This window comes from Erinaceus europaeus, chromosome 3, assembly GCF_950295315.1.
Source record: "Erinaceus europaeus chromosome 3, mEriEur2.1, whole genome shotgun sequence".
Lineage (NCBI taxonomy): Eukaryota > Metazoa > Chordata > Mammalia > Eulipotyphla > Erinaceidae > Erinaceus > Erinaceus europaeus.
This window is the reverse complement of record NC_080164.1, coordinates 45,236,570-45,253,207: the sequence shown is the minus strand read 5'-3', so window position 1 is coordinate 45,253,207 and position 16,638 is coordinate 45,236,570. Positions and strand designations below refer to the sequence as shown.

The 16,638-nt window shown below is 43.8% G+C and overlaps 1 protein-coding gene across 1 annotated transcript in view; it reads right to left on the bottom strand.

The window, feature by feature from the left end:
* The window catches only part of PAIP2B (poly(A) binding protein interacting protein 2B), a 33,785-nt gene extending 17,594 nt beyond the window's left edge, over positions 1-16,191 (bottom strand). The window contains exon 1 of the mRNA XM_007523673.3: positions 16,010-16,191. The gene's annotated coding sequence lies outside the window, so the exon portion shown is untranslated. The remainder of the gene's footprint in view (positions 1-16,009) is intronic.
* Between the last annotated feature and the right edge of the window lie 447 nt (positions 16,192-16,638).

Here is a 16,638-nt window from a genome sequence, read left to right as displayed (position 1 = left end):
ATTTCTCTTAATCACCTCCAGAAAATCAGAATAGTTTTTGAAACCTCTGCCAAAAAATAAATTCATTTTTTCTTTTTTTTTCCTCCAGGGTTATCACTGAGGCTCGATGCCTGCACTACGAATCCACTGCTCCTGGAGGCCATTTTTTCCCCTTTGTTCCCCTTGTTGTTTATCATTGTTGTTATTATTTTTGTTGTACTGCTGTCATTGTTGAATAGGTCAGAGAGAAATGGAGAGAGGAGGGGAAGACAGAAAGGGGAAGAGAAAGATAGAAACCTGCAGACCTGCCTCACCACCTGTGAAGCGACCCCCCTGCAGGTGGGAAGCCAGGGATTTGAACTGGGATTCTTACTCTAGTGCTTGAGCTTTGTGCCAAGTGCTTAACTGGCTGCGCTAGCGTCCGGCCCCTCCCCCTTCCTTTTTTTTTTTTGCCTCCAGGATTATTATTGGGGCTCGGTGGAATCCACTGCTCCAGGAGGCTATTTTTTTCCCTTTTGATTCCCTTGTTGTTTTACCATTGTTGTGGTTATTATTGTTATTGCTGTCATTGTTGGATATGACAGAAATGGAGAGAGGAAGGGAAGACAGAGGGGGAAAGATAGACACCTGCAGACCTGCTTCACCACTTGTGAAACAACTCCCCTACAGATGGGAAGCTGGGGTCTCTAACCCAAATCCTTTTTATATATATATATATATAATTGATTTCTTTATTGGGGAATTAATGTTTTACATTCAACAGTAAATACAATAGTTTGTACATGCATAACATTCCCCAGATTGCCATTTAACAATACAACCCCCACTATGTCATTCATCATCTTTCATGGACCTGTATTCTCCCCACCCACCCACCCACCCCAGAGTCTTTTACTTTGGTGCAATATGCCAATTCCATTTCAGGTTCTACTTGTGTTTTCTTTTCTGATCTTGTTTTTCAACTTCGGCCTGAGAGTGAGATCATCCCATATTCATCCTTCTGTTTCTGACTTATTTCACTCAACATGATTTTTTCAAGGTCCATCCAAGATCGGCTGAAAACGGTGAAGTCACCATTTTTTACAGCTGAGTAGTATTCCATTGTGTATATATACCACAACTTGCTCAGCCACTCATCTGCTGTTGGACACCTGGGTTGCTTCCAGGTTTTGGCTATTACAAATTGTGCTGCCAAGAACATTATGTGTACACAGATCTTTTTGGATGGATGTGTTGAGTTCCTTAGGATATATCCCCAGGAGAGGAATTGCAGGGTCATAGGGTAGGTCCATTTCTAGCCTTCTGAGAGTTCTCCAGACTGTTCTCCACAGAGGTTGGACCAATTGACATTCCCACCAGCAGTTCTAACCCAAATCCTTATGCTAGTCCTTGAGCTTCACTCCATGTGTGCTTAACCTGCTGCGCTATCGCCCAGCCCTTCAAAAGATAAATTCTAATTGTATATGACCACATAGGAAAGGAGAAAGCAGAAGAAAACGTTATAAATCAAGGGCAGGGCAAAACACAGAAAAAATTGCAGGATGCATTTGTCTGTGAGAAAAGGAACAGAAATTTACTATATTAGGAAAGTGGACCTTTCCACTTTCAACTGTAAGGTATATAGCACTGGTTTGTATTTATCTGTTTTGTCTTGACCAGAGCACTGCTCACCTCTGCCTATTGGTGGTACATGAGACAGAACATAGGGTCTTTGCATGCAAGTCCTATGCATTACCACTTCACTATCTCCACAGTTCTTAATTTGTATTTTATACTGTTCAACTTGTGTTGGAAAGTTCGGTTTTTCTAAGTAACAGAAAGCCAATAACTTAATTTGTACATTGTATAATGAGTGATGTATGAAGCACTTTCACATCTATGCTCTGACTTAAGGTACATTGTTGAAAGTAGGTTTTTTTTTTTTTTTTAGAATTTCCATTCTAGCATTCTTATTTTTTTATATTTATTTATTCCCTTTTGTTGCCCTTGTTGTTTTATTGTTGTTGTTATTGATGTCGCTGTTGTTGGATAGGACAGAGAGAAATGGAAAGGAGGGGAAGACAGAGAGGGGGAGAGACAGACAGACACCTGCAGACCTGCTTCACCACCTGTGAAGCGACTCCCCTGCAGGTAGAGAGCCGGGAGCTCGAACTGGGATCCTTAGGCCGGTCCTTGCAATTCACACCATGTGTGCTTAACCCGCTGCGCTACCGCCCAGCTCCCAAAAGTAGTTTTCTGATCTCAGACTTCCTGATACTTAATAGAAATCTTACTGACCTGTAACTTTGCCTTATGCTCACAACATACGTGTTTTGCTTGTTGTTTGTCTACCAGGTACATTCCTTGACTAATAATACCATGAGGCCTACTTTTCAGGCTGTGTCTCATTATCACAAGAATTCTGCTCTAAGGTGAAGTCTGGATATCTCACAGATGCTGCCCACAGGCAGTAGAGGGTTGGAATGCCACATGCAATTGCCCATAACTGATGTCTGCTGCCCTGCAGTTCTGGAGATTGTGCATGGGACAACTAGAATAAACTCAATACCTTATGGCAGTTTTAAGCACCCTCACCCTGATATATTCCTACTTAGAAATGTACTCTGACATTTACTGTGTGATGGATAACCACCTGTTATTTGTACCTTAATAAATACTCCTGGAAGATTGGGATGGAAGGGCACACACACTTGACACTGAGCCAGCTAAGGATGTCCTATGTGTGTGTCCCACTGACCTCTTCTGATCAACTGTATAGTGACTGGCTGTGGTTATTCTCTCTCCACCCTGGGATGCATCTAATCTTAGGACCCTGGAAACTGGCTACGGCTCTCTCCACCTGTGCATCCCCATAGTATATAACCTAGTCAAATCCATAAAAAAGAAAGAAGAAAGGAAAGAAGGAAGGAAGGAAAAGAAGAAAAGAGAGGGGAAGAAAAGAAAAGCTATCATAAGACCAAATAAAAGTGGGAGATATAGCATAATGGTTATGCAAACAGTCTCTCATGCCAGAGGCTCCTAAGTCCCAGGTTCAATCTCCGCACCTCTATAAGCCAGAACCAAGCAGTGCTCTGGTGTTTTTCTCTGTGTGTGTGTCTCTCTCTGCATCTCTCTCAAAAATAAAATAAATAAAATATATATTAAAAAAGATCAAATAAGATACCAGATTCAGGAGTTAAGTAAAATGTGTTGCTGGGTTAGATCAAACCCAGTAAGCCTACAAGCCAAGCTTTGATCTAACCCAGCAACTCATCTTACTGGATGACACTGAGCTATGACACTGAGAGCAGTGAATAGAAATGAGAGTGAAAGCCATATAGAGAGGTGCAATTGCAGGTGACAGAAAGTACTAGACAAGAAGTCCAACTGCTAAGGAAAGGGACAGGAATAGACACAAACTGGAATGACCACTAGAAATGGTTTTTAAAAACACAGCATTGGGGGGGGGGGGGGGGGGAGTTGGGCTGTAGTGCAGCGGGTTAAGTGCATGTGGCGTGAAGCACAAGGATCAGCATAAGGATCCCGGTTCGAGCCCCCGGCTCCCCACCTGCAGAGGAGTCGCTTCACAAGTGGTGAAGCAGGTCTGCAGGTGTCTGTCTTTCTCTTCCCCTCTCTATCTTCCCCTCCTTTCTCCATTTCTCTCTGTCCTATCTAACAACAACAATAACACAATAACTACAACAATAAAAAACAACAAAAGGGAAAATAAATTTTTTTAAAAAGACAACAATGGAATTGGCATATTGCACCCAAGTAAAAGACTCTGGGGTGGGTGGGTGGGGAGAATACAGGTCCATGAAGGATGATAAATGACATAGTGGAGGTTGTATTGTTAAATGGGAAACTGGGGAATGTTATGCATGAACAAACTATTATATTTACTGTTGAATGTAAAACATTAATTCCCCAATAAAGAATTAAAAAAAAAAAAAGACAACAACAAAAACCACAGCATTGGGGAATAAACTTAGGGCCTCACACATGTGGGACATCAAAGTTGACCAGATCTCCTCAAGCTTATTTTTCTTTTCCCTTCTCTTTTTTTGTGGGAGGTGGGGAGAAGGCAGAGAGAGACAGAGGAGAGACACCACAGCACCACTCCACCATCCATGGTACTCCCTCTGGTGCCATCCATGATACTGGGCTCAAACTCAGGGCCTCATACACAATAAGGCATGTGCTCTACAGAATGAACTATCTCCCCTGTGACCATTGGAAACTATTTTTAAATACTGGAGAGTAGGGAGCAGGCACTGATGCACCCCACTGAGAACACATGACCATGCTCATGGATCTGCTACCCACCTGCAGAGGGGATACTTCTCAAGGGGTGAAGCCAGGTCTGCAGACCCCTCTCTTTCTCCTTCTCTACCTCCCCCTCTTCTCTCAATTTCTCTGCCTATCAAATAAAAAGAAAAGGAAAATATGGCTGCTGAGAGCAGTGGTTTCATAATGTAGGCACTGAGCTCTTGCAATAATCCTGGTGGCAACAAATAAAAAAATGAAAATACATTTTTAAAAAGTAAGTAAAAAGGAAATCTTGTTAGTCAGCCATTGATACCACCATAAACCAGAGCTCAGCAATATTCTAGTCTCTCTCATAAAATAAACAACATAATCGAAAGAAAGAAAGAAAGAAAGAAAGAAAGAAAGAAAGAAAGGAAGGAAGGAAGGAAGGAAGGAAGGAAGGAAGGAAGGCGTCTGGTGGTAGCACAGTGGGGTAAGCGCACGTGGCACAAAGCGCAAAGACCGGCTTAAGGATCCCAGTTCAAGCCCCCGGCTCCCCATCTGCAGGCGGTCACTTCACAAGTGGTGAAGCAGGTCTGCAGGTGTCTGTCTTTCTCTCCCCCTCTGTCTTCCCCTCCTCTCTCCATTTCTCTCTGTCCTAGCCAACAACGACAACATCAATAACAACAACAACTACAAAAATAAAACAAGGGCAACAAAAGGGAATAAATAAGTAAATAACAGGTATCTCTCTCCCTCTCTATCACCCCCTTCCCTCTCAATTTCTGACTGTCTCTATCCAACAAATAAAGATTTAAAAAAGAAAATTTAAAAAGAAAGAAAGAAATACTTGTTAGAGTAGATTATGAGAAGACAGGAAGAGATACCTGCTACTTATATGCCTAACAGTCTAAACACATGTATAGCAGAGAAAATTACTCACTAGTTTTTTCAGTAATGGTACCATTTTGTAGGAAAGAAATCTGTTAACAATAAATTTGAGATAGGTGGTCCAGGAGGTGGCGCAATGGATAAAGCACTGGACTCTCAAGCATGAGGTCCTGAGTTCAATCCCCAGCAGTACATGTACCAGAGTGATGTCTGGTTCTTTCTCTCTCTCCTCCTATCTTTCTAATAAAATCTTTTAAAAAATAAAATAATAAATTTGAGATAGAACAAGAGTCCTTACGCAGAACTATTACATGGGGGGGGGGGGCGAGAATGACACTGGAACATTTCACTGGCTAACAGGAACACAGTGATATTATGAAGAAGGATAAAAGGACCAAATGTGGAACATTTCAGGTACAGAAGGGTCTCATACTGTGTCATGTAGACTCTACCCTAAGATTCTTAATTTTCAATAAAATACTATACTCACAAATATCCTGTGGATTTTTGTGTAGGTGTGTGTGTGGGAACCATAGAAGAGGCAGGATTGATGTGTATGCTGTAAGAGCCAGACAGAAGTAGGTCATGAAATGTGAAAGTGTGTGAAGCAAGTTTATCCAAACTTTTAAAGGAAAGAAAAAAAGAGAATCGGGCAATAGCGCACAGCAGGTTAAGCGCATGTGGCACAAAGTGCAAGGACCAGAGTAAGGATCCTGGTTTGAGGCCTCGGCTCTCCACCTGCAGGGGAGTCACTTCACAAGCAGTGAAGCAGGTCTGCAGGTGTCTATCTTTCTCTCCCTGTCTTCTCCTACTCTCTCCATTTCTCTCTGTCCTATCTAACAATGACGACATCAATAACAACAACAATAACTACAACAATAGAGCAAAGGCAACAAAAGGGAAAATAAATAAATAAAATAAAATAAGAAAGAAAGAAAGAAAATACACAGGACAATCCAGCTGCATGGAGAAAACATACAATCTCCTACACACAATAAAATCTTCTAAGCATTTCACCAGCATTTCCTTTAAATTTCACAACAACCCCACAGGTAAGTGCTGTTGTGGTCTTAATTATTTAGATGAGTTCTCAGCTGTTCAGAACTTTGTCAAACATCAGGCCCAAAGTATAATCTGTTAGGTGCCAGCACCAGAGCTCCTTCGGAGTAAGACAGCAAAACAGGAATGTTTCCAGGTACGAAGTCTACCTAACCCACTGTTTTTATTTACTTTTTTTTAAAAAATAATGTTATTTTATTATTTTATTTTATTTATATTCTATTATTTAAATAGAGGCAGAGAGGGAGACAGTGAACAAGACCACAGCACGATGTCAATGTGGTGGGGGGCAAGGCTTGAACCTGAGTCTTTGGCCAGCCAGTCCCCCCGCTGTTTTTATTTTATTTTTTTGTCTAAAATTCATTTTTCCTTTTGTTGCCCTTGCTGTTTTTTCATTGCTGTAGTAGTTTTTATTATTGTTGTTGTTATTGATGTCATCGTTGTTGGATAGGACAGAGAGAAATGGAGAGAGAAGGGGAAGAAAGAGAGGGGGGGAGAAAGATAGACACCTGCAGACCTGCTTCACCGCCTGTGAAGCGACATCCCTGGGGGCTGGAACCGGGATCCTTTTGCCCCTCCTCACGCTTTGCGCCACGTGCGCTTAACCCGGGCGCTACCGCCCGACTCCCCCCCCCCCCCCACACACACACACACTGTTTTTAACACCAGTTATTTCTCCCAACAGTCAGCGCTGAAGCAGCTAAGCTGCTCAACACTAACGTGGAAGCTGCTGGCAGTTGAACAATAGAAATTAGGTAGTAGGCAAGCAAGAAAAACTTGTTGAAGCAAAACTCCTCTATGAAAAGGTAGGTTCCCTTCAAGAGTTCCCTTTAACTTGAAGCTTCTATGTGATAGCTAAGCTCAGCACAGGTATTTCTTGTCTTTAGTTTTGACTTTTTTTTTTTTTAACTTCACTTTTGTTTTAAATCAGAGAAATAGCTGAGCACTGCTCAGCTCTGTGCTGGTACTGGGACCTTAGAGCCTCAGGTATGAAAGACTCTTACGTGTATTCATTATGCTATCTCCCCAGCCCTAGTTTTAACATTTAAAAAATGTTCAGTCTCTGGCACCATCATATGCCATAGCTGAGCAGTGCTGTGATAAAGAAAAAAAATTTTTTTGATTGTCTATTTTTCCATAACAGTCTCCTATATCTAGATTATATACCAGATATGCCTTTATTTTTTAAAGCTATTTTCTGTATTGTGCTTTATTTATTCATATCTTGGATAGAGACAGAAACTGAGATGAAGAGACAGAGAGGAAGAGAGAAAGAGAGATACTGCAGTTTTGCTTCATAGCCCGCGAAGTTTTCACCCTTGCCCTTGGAAACCAGAAGCTTGAACCCAAGACTTTGTGCATGATAACATGTGCACTCACCCAGGTGTGCCACCACCTGTCCCCCTTTTATTTTGCATCTTCAGAAGTAAACAGTGCAACGTCAAACCACTAATAAAACTGAAAAATATGCCATGCTTGATGCTGTACTGTCGTATGCTTTACATTGGTTTGTTCTAGCCCTCCCCCGCCAAGAGAATTGGATCAGTCCAGTTAAGCATGGCATATTTTTCAGTATATATTCTCCCACATTCTATTAAAATAACTCCAATAATTTCTTCCACTCTCTCTCTTTTTCTTTGGGGGTGGGGGGTGGGGTGAGGTGGGCTCAATACGTTTCTCTTATTCTTTTAAAGTACAATTTAAAAAAAAAAAAACCTCAATAGTAAATTAAGCAAACTGTCTTGTAAAACACACAAAACTTTCAATTAAATCAGAATTAAAAATTCCTCATATATATTTAAAAAAAAAACACTGCATTTGTCAAAGAAAAGGCTCAATGGCAAATTATTGGGGCAATAAAAGGGATACATAAATACATAAATATATTCTCACTAAATCCTATTTGACCAGAGTTTCTTGGTCTCTAAGCCTAACATTTAGTCCTGCTTCATATATTACTGCCTTCTTTCAGACACCAAGTTGCAGATACTATGATTCCATCCTGAACTCCCCAGGTGGACAACCTCACCTATGTGTCCAAGAGCCTAACCTCCCCAAAGCCCTACCCCACTAGAGAAGGATAGAACAGGCTGGGAGTCTACATCACCTGCCCATGTCCAGTGGAAAAGCAATTTCAGAACCCAGAACTCCCACCTTCTACACCCAGAAAGAATTCTGGTCCATACTCCTAGAGGGGGGTTAAATGTTATGGGATGGCTAGAGGGCTCTGGAACCCAATTCCATCAGGATCCTGCAAGAAGAGGAAAGACATTCAGAAGCAGTATTAGGCATAGGTGTGGCTTAGGATGAGAAGGCAGGACTACAGAAAGGGGGGGGGGAGCAGAATAGATAAGATAGATGAGCCTGAGACTTCAAAGTCCCAGGTTCAATCCCCCACACCACCATAAGCCAGAGCTGAGCAGTGCTCTGGTAAAAAAATTTTAAAAGTGTGGTCCAGGAGGTGGCACAATGGATAAAGCATTGGACTCTCAAGCGTGAGGTCCTGAGTTCAATCCCCAGTAGCACATGTACTAGAGTGATGTCTGATTCTTTTTCTGTCTCCTCCTTTCTTTTCTTTCTTTCTTTAAGATTTATTTATTTATTTATTAATGAGAAACATGAGAGAGACAGAGCCAGACATCACTCTGGTACATGTGCTGCCAGGGACTGAACTCAAGACCTCATGCTTGAGAGTCCGATGCTTTAACCTCTGCGCCACCTCCCAGACCACCTCCTATCTTTCTAATAAATAAAATCTTTGGAGGGAATAAGGACCCAGAACTGTTGGTGGGAACTGTGTGGAACTGTTTCCCTGCTATCTTGTAATTTTGTAAACCAGTATTAAATTATTAGTAAAAAGAAGGAGGAGGAGAAGGAAAATGAGGAAGAGGAGGAGGAGGAGGCTGGGAAGATAACATAGTGGTTGTGCAAGACATTCACATCTAAAACTCCAAGGTCCCAGGTCCATGAGCCAGGGCTGAGAAGATGAAGATATGGACCTTCCTTCACAGACTTCATAGTCTAGTGAGGAAGATAGTCATATGGACAAAACATCACACTACAATAACATTAAATATAATGCGAAAAGGGAGATGCATGGAATATTTTATGTGTCAACTACTTTTAAAAATATTCATTTATTTGTAAAAGTATTGCATATTTATACTTGTAATATAGTTTCACATGAGGAAGAGAGACCAGAGATCCACTCCAGTACATGCTGCACAGCAGATGAACCGAGAGCTCCAGGTAAGAAATCCTGCACTCCATCAGCTAAGCTATTTCTTTGGCCTTTACTGCCACCACCACATACTTAGATAAAAGCAGAGAGTGAGTAAAAGAAACCACCCCAGTGAAACTTCCTTTAATGTGGTGGAGGTGAGGCTGAAATCTGGGTCCTACACATGGCAAAGCAGCATACTAAGCAAGTAAAAAATTTCGTGGAGGGTGGGGGTACATAGCATAATGGTTATGCATAGAGACTCTAATCCCTGAGGCTCCGAAGTCTCAGGTTCAATCCCCTGCACCACTATAAACCAGAGCTGAGCAGTACTCCGGTTTAAAAAGATTAAAAAATAATAATAATAAGGGGCTGGACGGTAGCGCACCGGGTTAAGCGCAAGGACCTGCGTAGGGATCTCGAGCCCACCGCTCCCCATCTGCAAGGGTGAAACAGGACTGCTGGTTTCTATCTTACACCCTCTGTCTTCCTCCCCTCTCTCAATTTCTTTCTATCCTATTTAACAACAACAACAACAACAACAATAACAGCAACAATGGGGGAAAAATGGCCTCCAGGAGCAGTGGATCTGTAGTGCAGGCAGCAAGCCCCAGCAATAACTCTGCAGGCAATAAACAAATAAATAAATAAGTTTTTTAAAAAGGAAGTTTTGTTGACCCAGTCTTAGTTATTTTTAGATTCCACCCCCCTTTTTGTCACCAGGTTTTCACTACTCTGGGCTGACTTTTCCACACAGAGATAGGGGAGACATGGCAACACTATATCCTCCTCCAATGTGGTAGGTGCCAGGCTCAACCCTGAGTTGCACATGGTGTGCAAAGCAGGCACACCATCAAGCATCTCTGCCAGCCCTAAACATTATCCTAAACATTTATCAACATGATGATGTTAGCTAGGTATTTAAACTGGAAGGAATGCCTTTTTCTATCGTCTGCACAACAGATACTGCATAACTACTTTCTTTTTTATAGTGATAGAGAAGGCAGAGAGTGAAAGAAACCTGGGTTGCATACATGGCAAAGCAGCGCACTACCCACTTGAGCTGTTTTGCTGGCACAAAATCAGTCCTACCTATTTGGTCACAAATGGCAGGACCACAAGTCTGAGCCCAAAGAAAAGACAAGTTATATAGACTGAATTTGTGGTTTAGCTCTTACTTCTATCCAATAATGGCCTTCCATTTTAGAAGGTAACTATCACTCCAGATAAGCTTTTTTTGGTTAAATATAAATGAGGAAAGTAAAAAGAACAAAATCTTATTCTAAACACTGCTGGGCTGGGGAGACAGAATAATGGTTAAGCAAAAGACTCTCATGCCTGAGGCTCTGATGTCCTGCATTCAGTCCCCAGCACCACCTTAAACCAGGGCTGAGTAGTGCTCTAGTCCAATCTCTCAGTATTTCTCTCATTAAAATAAAAAATAAACAAAATATTTAAATAAAAACCGCTAAGTTAGGGGGTCGGGGTGGTGGCACACCTGGCTAAGCACACATAGCACTATGTGCAAGGACTGGGGTTCAAGCCATCCCCCTTCCCACCTGCATACAGAACCACTTCACAAGTGGTGAAGCAGGTCTGCAGGTATCTCCTTCTCTCTCCTCTATCTCCCCCTCCCTCAATTTCTGTTTTATCGTATAAAATGGAAGGAAAAGAGGATAAAATGGCCATCAGTAGGGGTGGATTCATAGCGCTGGCAGAGAGTTCCAGTGACAACTCTGGAGGAAAGACAAACAAACTGTTAAGTTATTGTTCTGTGACATTCTGAAAGCCCTAAGGCCAGGGAAAACAGGGCCATTCAAATTTACATTAAATCCTCCTAATCTAAAGTAATAGGCGTGTGGCTCTTTCATGAAACCCACAGGAATCTAAGACATTCATCAAATAAGGAAACAGGCCTAAAAATTCAGCAGTTTGACCAAACACTTTAGAGGTAGCAAAGCCAGAAATCAAAGACCACTTAGTCTGAATCTTCAAACTGTCCTGTCAGTTGCGTAGATAAATGGCTTCAAAATCAATTAGTGACAAGAAGAGGTTAAAACAGGTCAACAGAGAGAGAGAGAGGCTCAAAAAGAAGTGCTTACTTAGGTCAGGGGAGATAGCATAATTGGTTATGCAAAGAGACTCATGCCTGAGGCTCTAAAGCCCCAGGTTCAATCCCCACCCCCACCCCACCCCCACACACACACACCATAAGACAAAACTGAGCAGTGCTCTGGGGGGAAAAAAAAAAAGAAAAAGAATAAATTGAACAGAAATGCTCTGAAAGTATGCTGAGTGAGTGTGACAAAGTAGGAAACATACCAGGTTTTAACTCGCTCTCTGTCTTGAATGTGACAACTGTAAGAGCAGGAGCCTCATCTCCAGTTTGTCTACCAGTCTAAAACAGAGCCTGACTTATATTAAATACTTAATAAATAAGTGAGCAAATTCTCATAGAATCAAAAAGAAAATTCCACAGTGGACTGAGGGAATTACTATGAAACAGACTCCTGGGGTTATCTGCAAATACAATTATCTGTTGATCCTTTTTTTTTTTTCCTTTCTTTTTGCCTCCAGAGTTATCATGGCCTTTTTTTTTTTTTTAATTATATAGGCCAGAGAAACTGAGAGGGGAGAGGAGTATAGAGAGGAAGAGTGACAGAGACACCTTCAGTCTTTTCACCCGATTGATAAGCGACTCCCCTGCAGGTAGGGAGCCTGAGGTTTGAACTGGTATCCTTGAGCTTCGTACTACGTGCGCAGGTGTGCGCCACTGCATAGCCCCCTCTGTGGATCCTTTATTTGAAAACTCACCTACTTGTTAAAATTTACTTGTAACCCCAAAAATCAATATTTTCAGTGCTTTGCCAGTCACTCATAGGCATGCACAAACATACACAGAGCATCAAAAATTTTGAGTCACACCTCAAATATGTACCTGACTAAGATTTAACAACCAGTGCCTCCGCCTTGTTTCCATTTTGTACAAAAAGCACTAAAGGACACAGGCAGTAGGTGGCAGTGCAGGGTAGTGCAAGAAGCTCTAGTTCTGGGACCAGCAGGACAAGGTTTGAGTCCCTACTCTGGCACATATCACGGGTGGCCTCAGGGAAGTCACTTCTAAACCTCATTTTCTCTTTTGTAAAATAAAAGACACTCCCTTGGTCCGGGAGGTGGCGCAGTGGATAAGGCATCAGACTCTCAAGCATGAGGTACTGAGTTCAATCCCCCGCAGCACATGTACCAGAGTGATGTCTGGCTCTTTCTCTCTCCTCCTATGTTTCTCATTAATAAATAAATAAAATTTTAAAAAAACATTAAAAAATTTATTATTGAATAGAGACAGAGAAACTGAGAAGGGAGGGGGAGATAGGGAGAGACAGAGAGACACCTGCAGCCCTGCTCCACCACTTGAAAGCTTCCCCCCTGCAGGTGGGTAACTCTTGTTCTAAGTCTCCCTTCTATTAAATTGTGAGTCTCTTAAAAGCAAGAGCTCTAGGGGCTGGGTAGTGGTGCAGGTATCACCAGGTGCAAGGACTCAGGTTTGAGCTGCTCCCACATGCAAGGGGTCTCTTCATTAGTGGTGAAGCAGGTCTTCAAGTAACTATCTCCCCTTCCTTCTCAAATTTCTCTGTCCAGTCCAATTAAGAAAAAAATGAAGAAATTTTATCTATAGTCCTTTACATTTGCAAATGATTAATTACAAAGCACAAATACACCTGTAAAACAATGTACAAAATTATCTCTGGTTTTCAACTGCAGCCTCATGCCATCCTACAAAAGTGAGCAACTCACAGATTGGCAATTTGTTCAGGACTTACTTATCTTTGATGAATTTTTTTTTTGCCTCCAGGGTTATTGCTGGGGCTCGGTACCACGAATCCACTGGTCCTTGAGACCATTTTTTTCCCTTTTGTTGCCCTTGTTGTTTTATCATCGTTGAGGTTATTATTATTGTTGCTGTTGCTGCTGTCGTTGTGTAGGACAGAGAGAAATCGAGAGAGGAGGGAAGACAGAGAGAAGGAGAGAAAGGCAGACAACTACAGACCTGCTCCACTGCCTGTCAAGTGACTCCCCTGCAGGTGGGGAGCCGAGGGCTCGAACCGGGAGCCTTCTACTGGTCCTTGCGCTTCGCGCTACGTGCGCTTAACCCGCTGCGCTACCGCCCGACTCCCTGATGAAATGTTTTTATTGTTGTAGACATCTGGTCATTTTTTAGACTAGTTTTAAATTTTTTCTTTTTTTTTTTTTTTAGGATGATTTAACATGTTTTTTTTTTATAACTTTTTAAATATTGATTTACTTTTCCTTTTTTATTGTTGTTGTATTTGTTGTTGTTATTGATGTCGCCACTGTTAGATAGGACAGAGAGAAATGGAGAGAGGAGGGGAAGACAGAGGGGGAGAGAGAAAGACACCTACAGACCTGCTTAACCATCCATGAAGCTACCCCCTCTGCAGGTGGGGAGCTGGGGTCTTGAACCTGGAACCTTACGCCGGTACTTGCACTTTGCACCACGTACTCTGCACCACGTACACTTAACCTGCTGCACTACCGCCCGACTCCCTTGTTAACAAGTTTTAAACATATGGTGCATTAGACATTACTGCCACCTCACAGCAAAGATTCCTTTTTCAAAACTCACTTACTAGACTCTGTATTTTTCTACATACAAGATGCAATCATGCCTTCTTAAAATACAAGTTTACTTACGTTATAAATAGAAAATGGGAAAAAATAAGGATCTTCACAAAAGCTTGCAAAATACAATCCTGGCCAAAATACAATGGGCATGATATCAAACCTAAGTTTTTATTTCACTATTGAGACATAGGAAAAATAATTGCAATTTATGCAGACTCGTGAAGCTCAGCACTATCAGAATTTACAAGTTTATACTTACTTGTTTATTTTCTCTTGTGTTCTTCCTCTAATACACACATAACCTAAATAAACACTGAGCTTATTCCAGCACTTCAGTCTCCTCTATCCCACCAAACAAAAACCTCGCTGTTCAATACTGAAATTAAGATTTTCAAAACTCTAGAGTCTCAATCAGGACGAAGAGCGGTGGATTACCTTCCCCCTGTAAAAATTCTTGGCATAATTTTATTTAGGCACAGCAGTCTGCACTACTTTGTAGAAACATATGGTTAGAACCCACACAATTGAAACCCAAACCGGCACACTATGAGGCGAATACAAATTCTCTGTGGAAGGGGAAAAGAGAATGTGGTTGGTAAGGAATTCAGTGCTTTATTATCCACAGACTAGGTGTGATCGAACCACGCTGTGGCATGCACAGCCCTTATTCTAGGACAAACCTGGGTGGTCAGGCCCTCACATCTCAAACTCTGACACCCCAATTAAATTATTTAAAGTCTAATCCAGTTCTAGCCACTGAAAAAAGGTAGGGAGAAATGCATTTTAATTTCCTGCTGCCAGCAAACCTCCCTCACCTCCATTTTCAGAACAACTGTATTGGGACAATAGGATACAACGATCACATGTCACTTTAAAAACGGGGGGGGGGGGGGGGGGGAGAAGCGCTGACCAGCAACAAAACCGATTAAAGTTTTCAACTTTGCCAACCCCCTTATGTTAGTGCATTCTGCCTTCACCTTCCAGCTGCTTGGAAGGAGCGAGTGGAAAATGTTAGTTTCCGTGAGAGATGTGGATGAAATGAGAGATGCTGGGGAGGGGAGTGGGGAGGATGGGGGGTAGGGAAAGGGCTCACACAGCTCAAGGGAAAGCAGAAGAGACGTGGCCCGGCCCGGGTCCCTGAACTCAAAATATGGGCATCGAGACCCAGAGCTGAAGTCGAAGGACAGGTGGGAGGATAAAAGGTCTGCACCTGGGAGTCTGGCGGTAGTGCAGCGGCTTAAGCGCACGTGGTGCAAAGCGCAAGGTCCGGTGTAAAAGGATTCTGGTTCGAGCCCCGGCTCCCCACCTGCAGGCGGTGAAGCAGGTCTGCAGGTGTCTCTCTTTCTCTCCTCCTCTCCGTCTTCCCCTCCTCTCTCCATTTCTCTCTGTCCTATCCAACAACGACGGCATCAACAACAATAAAAACAACAAGGGCAACAAAAAGGAAATAATAAATAATTTTTTTTAAAAAGTCTGCACCTAAGGCGCGGGGTGCTCCCAGTGGAGGAGGGGCGAGGCCCAGGAAAATTGGGGGGTGGGGTGGGGTGGGGGTGGGGCGCATGCACCAGGGACCAGTTTGCTTAACACCGTAGTGCTGGGGTAAAAGAAGGGAACTCGAGAGGCAAAGATTTTAGCAAGGGGCTCGGGGCGGGGGGGAGTCCGGACAGAGCGAGGGGAGGGGGGCGTATGCTGTCCGAGGAAGTGGCCGCGGAAGGGAGACGGAGAAACAGGGCACCTGTCCCGGCAGAAAGGGACTACGCGCGCACACACACCGCAGCACCCTCAAGAGTGCCCCCAGCGGACGCAGCATCTCGCCGAAGACCACGACGCCGGAGCGGCCAGCTCACCCTGCCCTGAGCCGGGACGGCGCGTCGCCCCTCGATGCCCCGACGGCGGCGCGAAGAGAAGCGCGGGGCGCCCTCCGAGCCAGGCGAGCGCTCGGCGCTTCCAGCGGGTCCCTTCCCCGGCCGCCCAAGAGCCAGAACCCACCTAGGCTGGCCAGAAGTCGCTCCACAGGACGTACTGCACCGCTCCTCCGAAAGCCCCGGCCGTCACCCAAAGGTCGCCGCCGCCGCCGCCAGAACACTCTCGGCCTCTCGCACTCGAGCGCGCGGCAGGGCAGCCGAAGAGCGAGCGCAGCCAGCACACTTCGGGTTAGCTCTCTCGGCACACTGCCTCCTCGCCCCGCCCCCGGGCACACACCATTGGTTGCTGGGCACCGCCCCATCCGTCTATTGGACAGGGGCGGATGCCGCTCAGTCGCCTAGAAAAGCATTGGGGTGTTCATTGGTCTAAATGTGCCCCTCTGCCTGCCCACTCCCTCAGAAAATGCAGCTTCTGATTGGTACTCACGTCCGTCTGTTGCCGTCTCCGTCGTCGAGGTGGAGCCCCCGGCTCAGCGGGAGACCGCGGCTCTGACTGGCTGAAGAGACGCTTCGTAGGTCTTAGATTGGCACGGAGCCAAGGATGCGCCCTGCTCCCCACGTGGGGGCGGAACCCCGGGCTCCGCACCTCTGGGTTTGTTTACATAGGCTGTTGCTCTCTTCCACTGGCTGAGCTGGCATCCATTCACCTGCATTGAGCCCCAGGGTCTAGTAAAAATGGGGGTTCACTGAGAT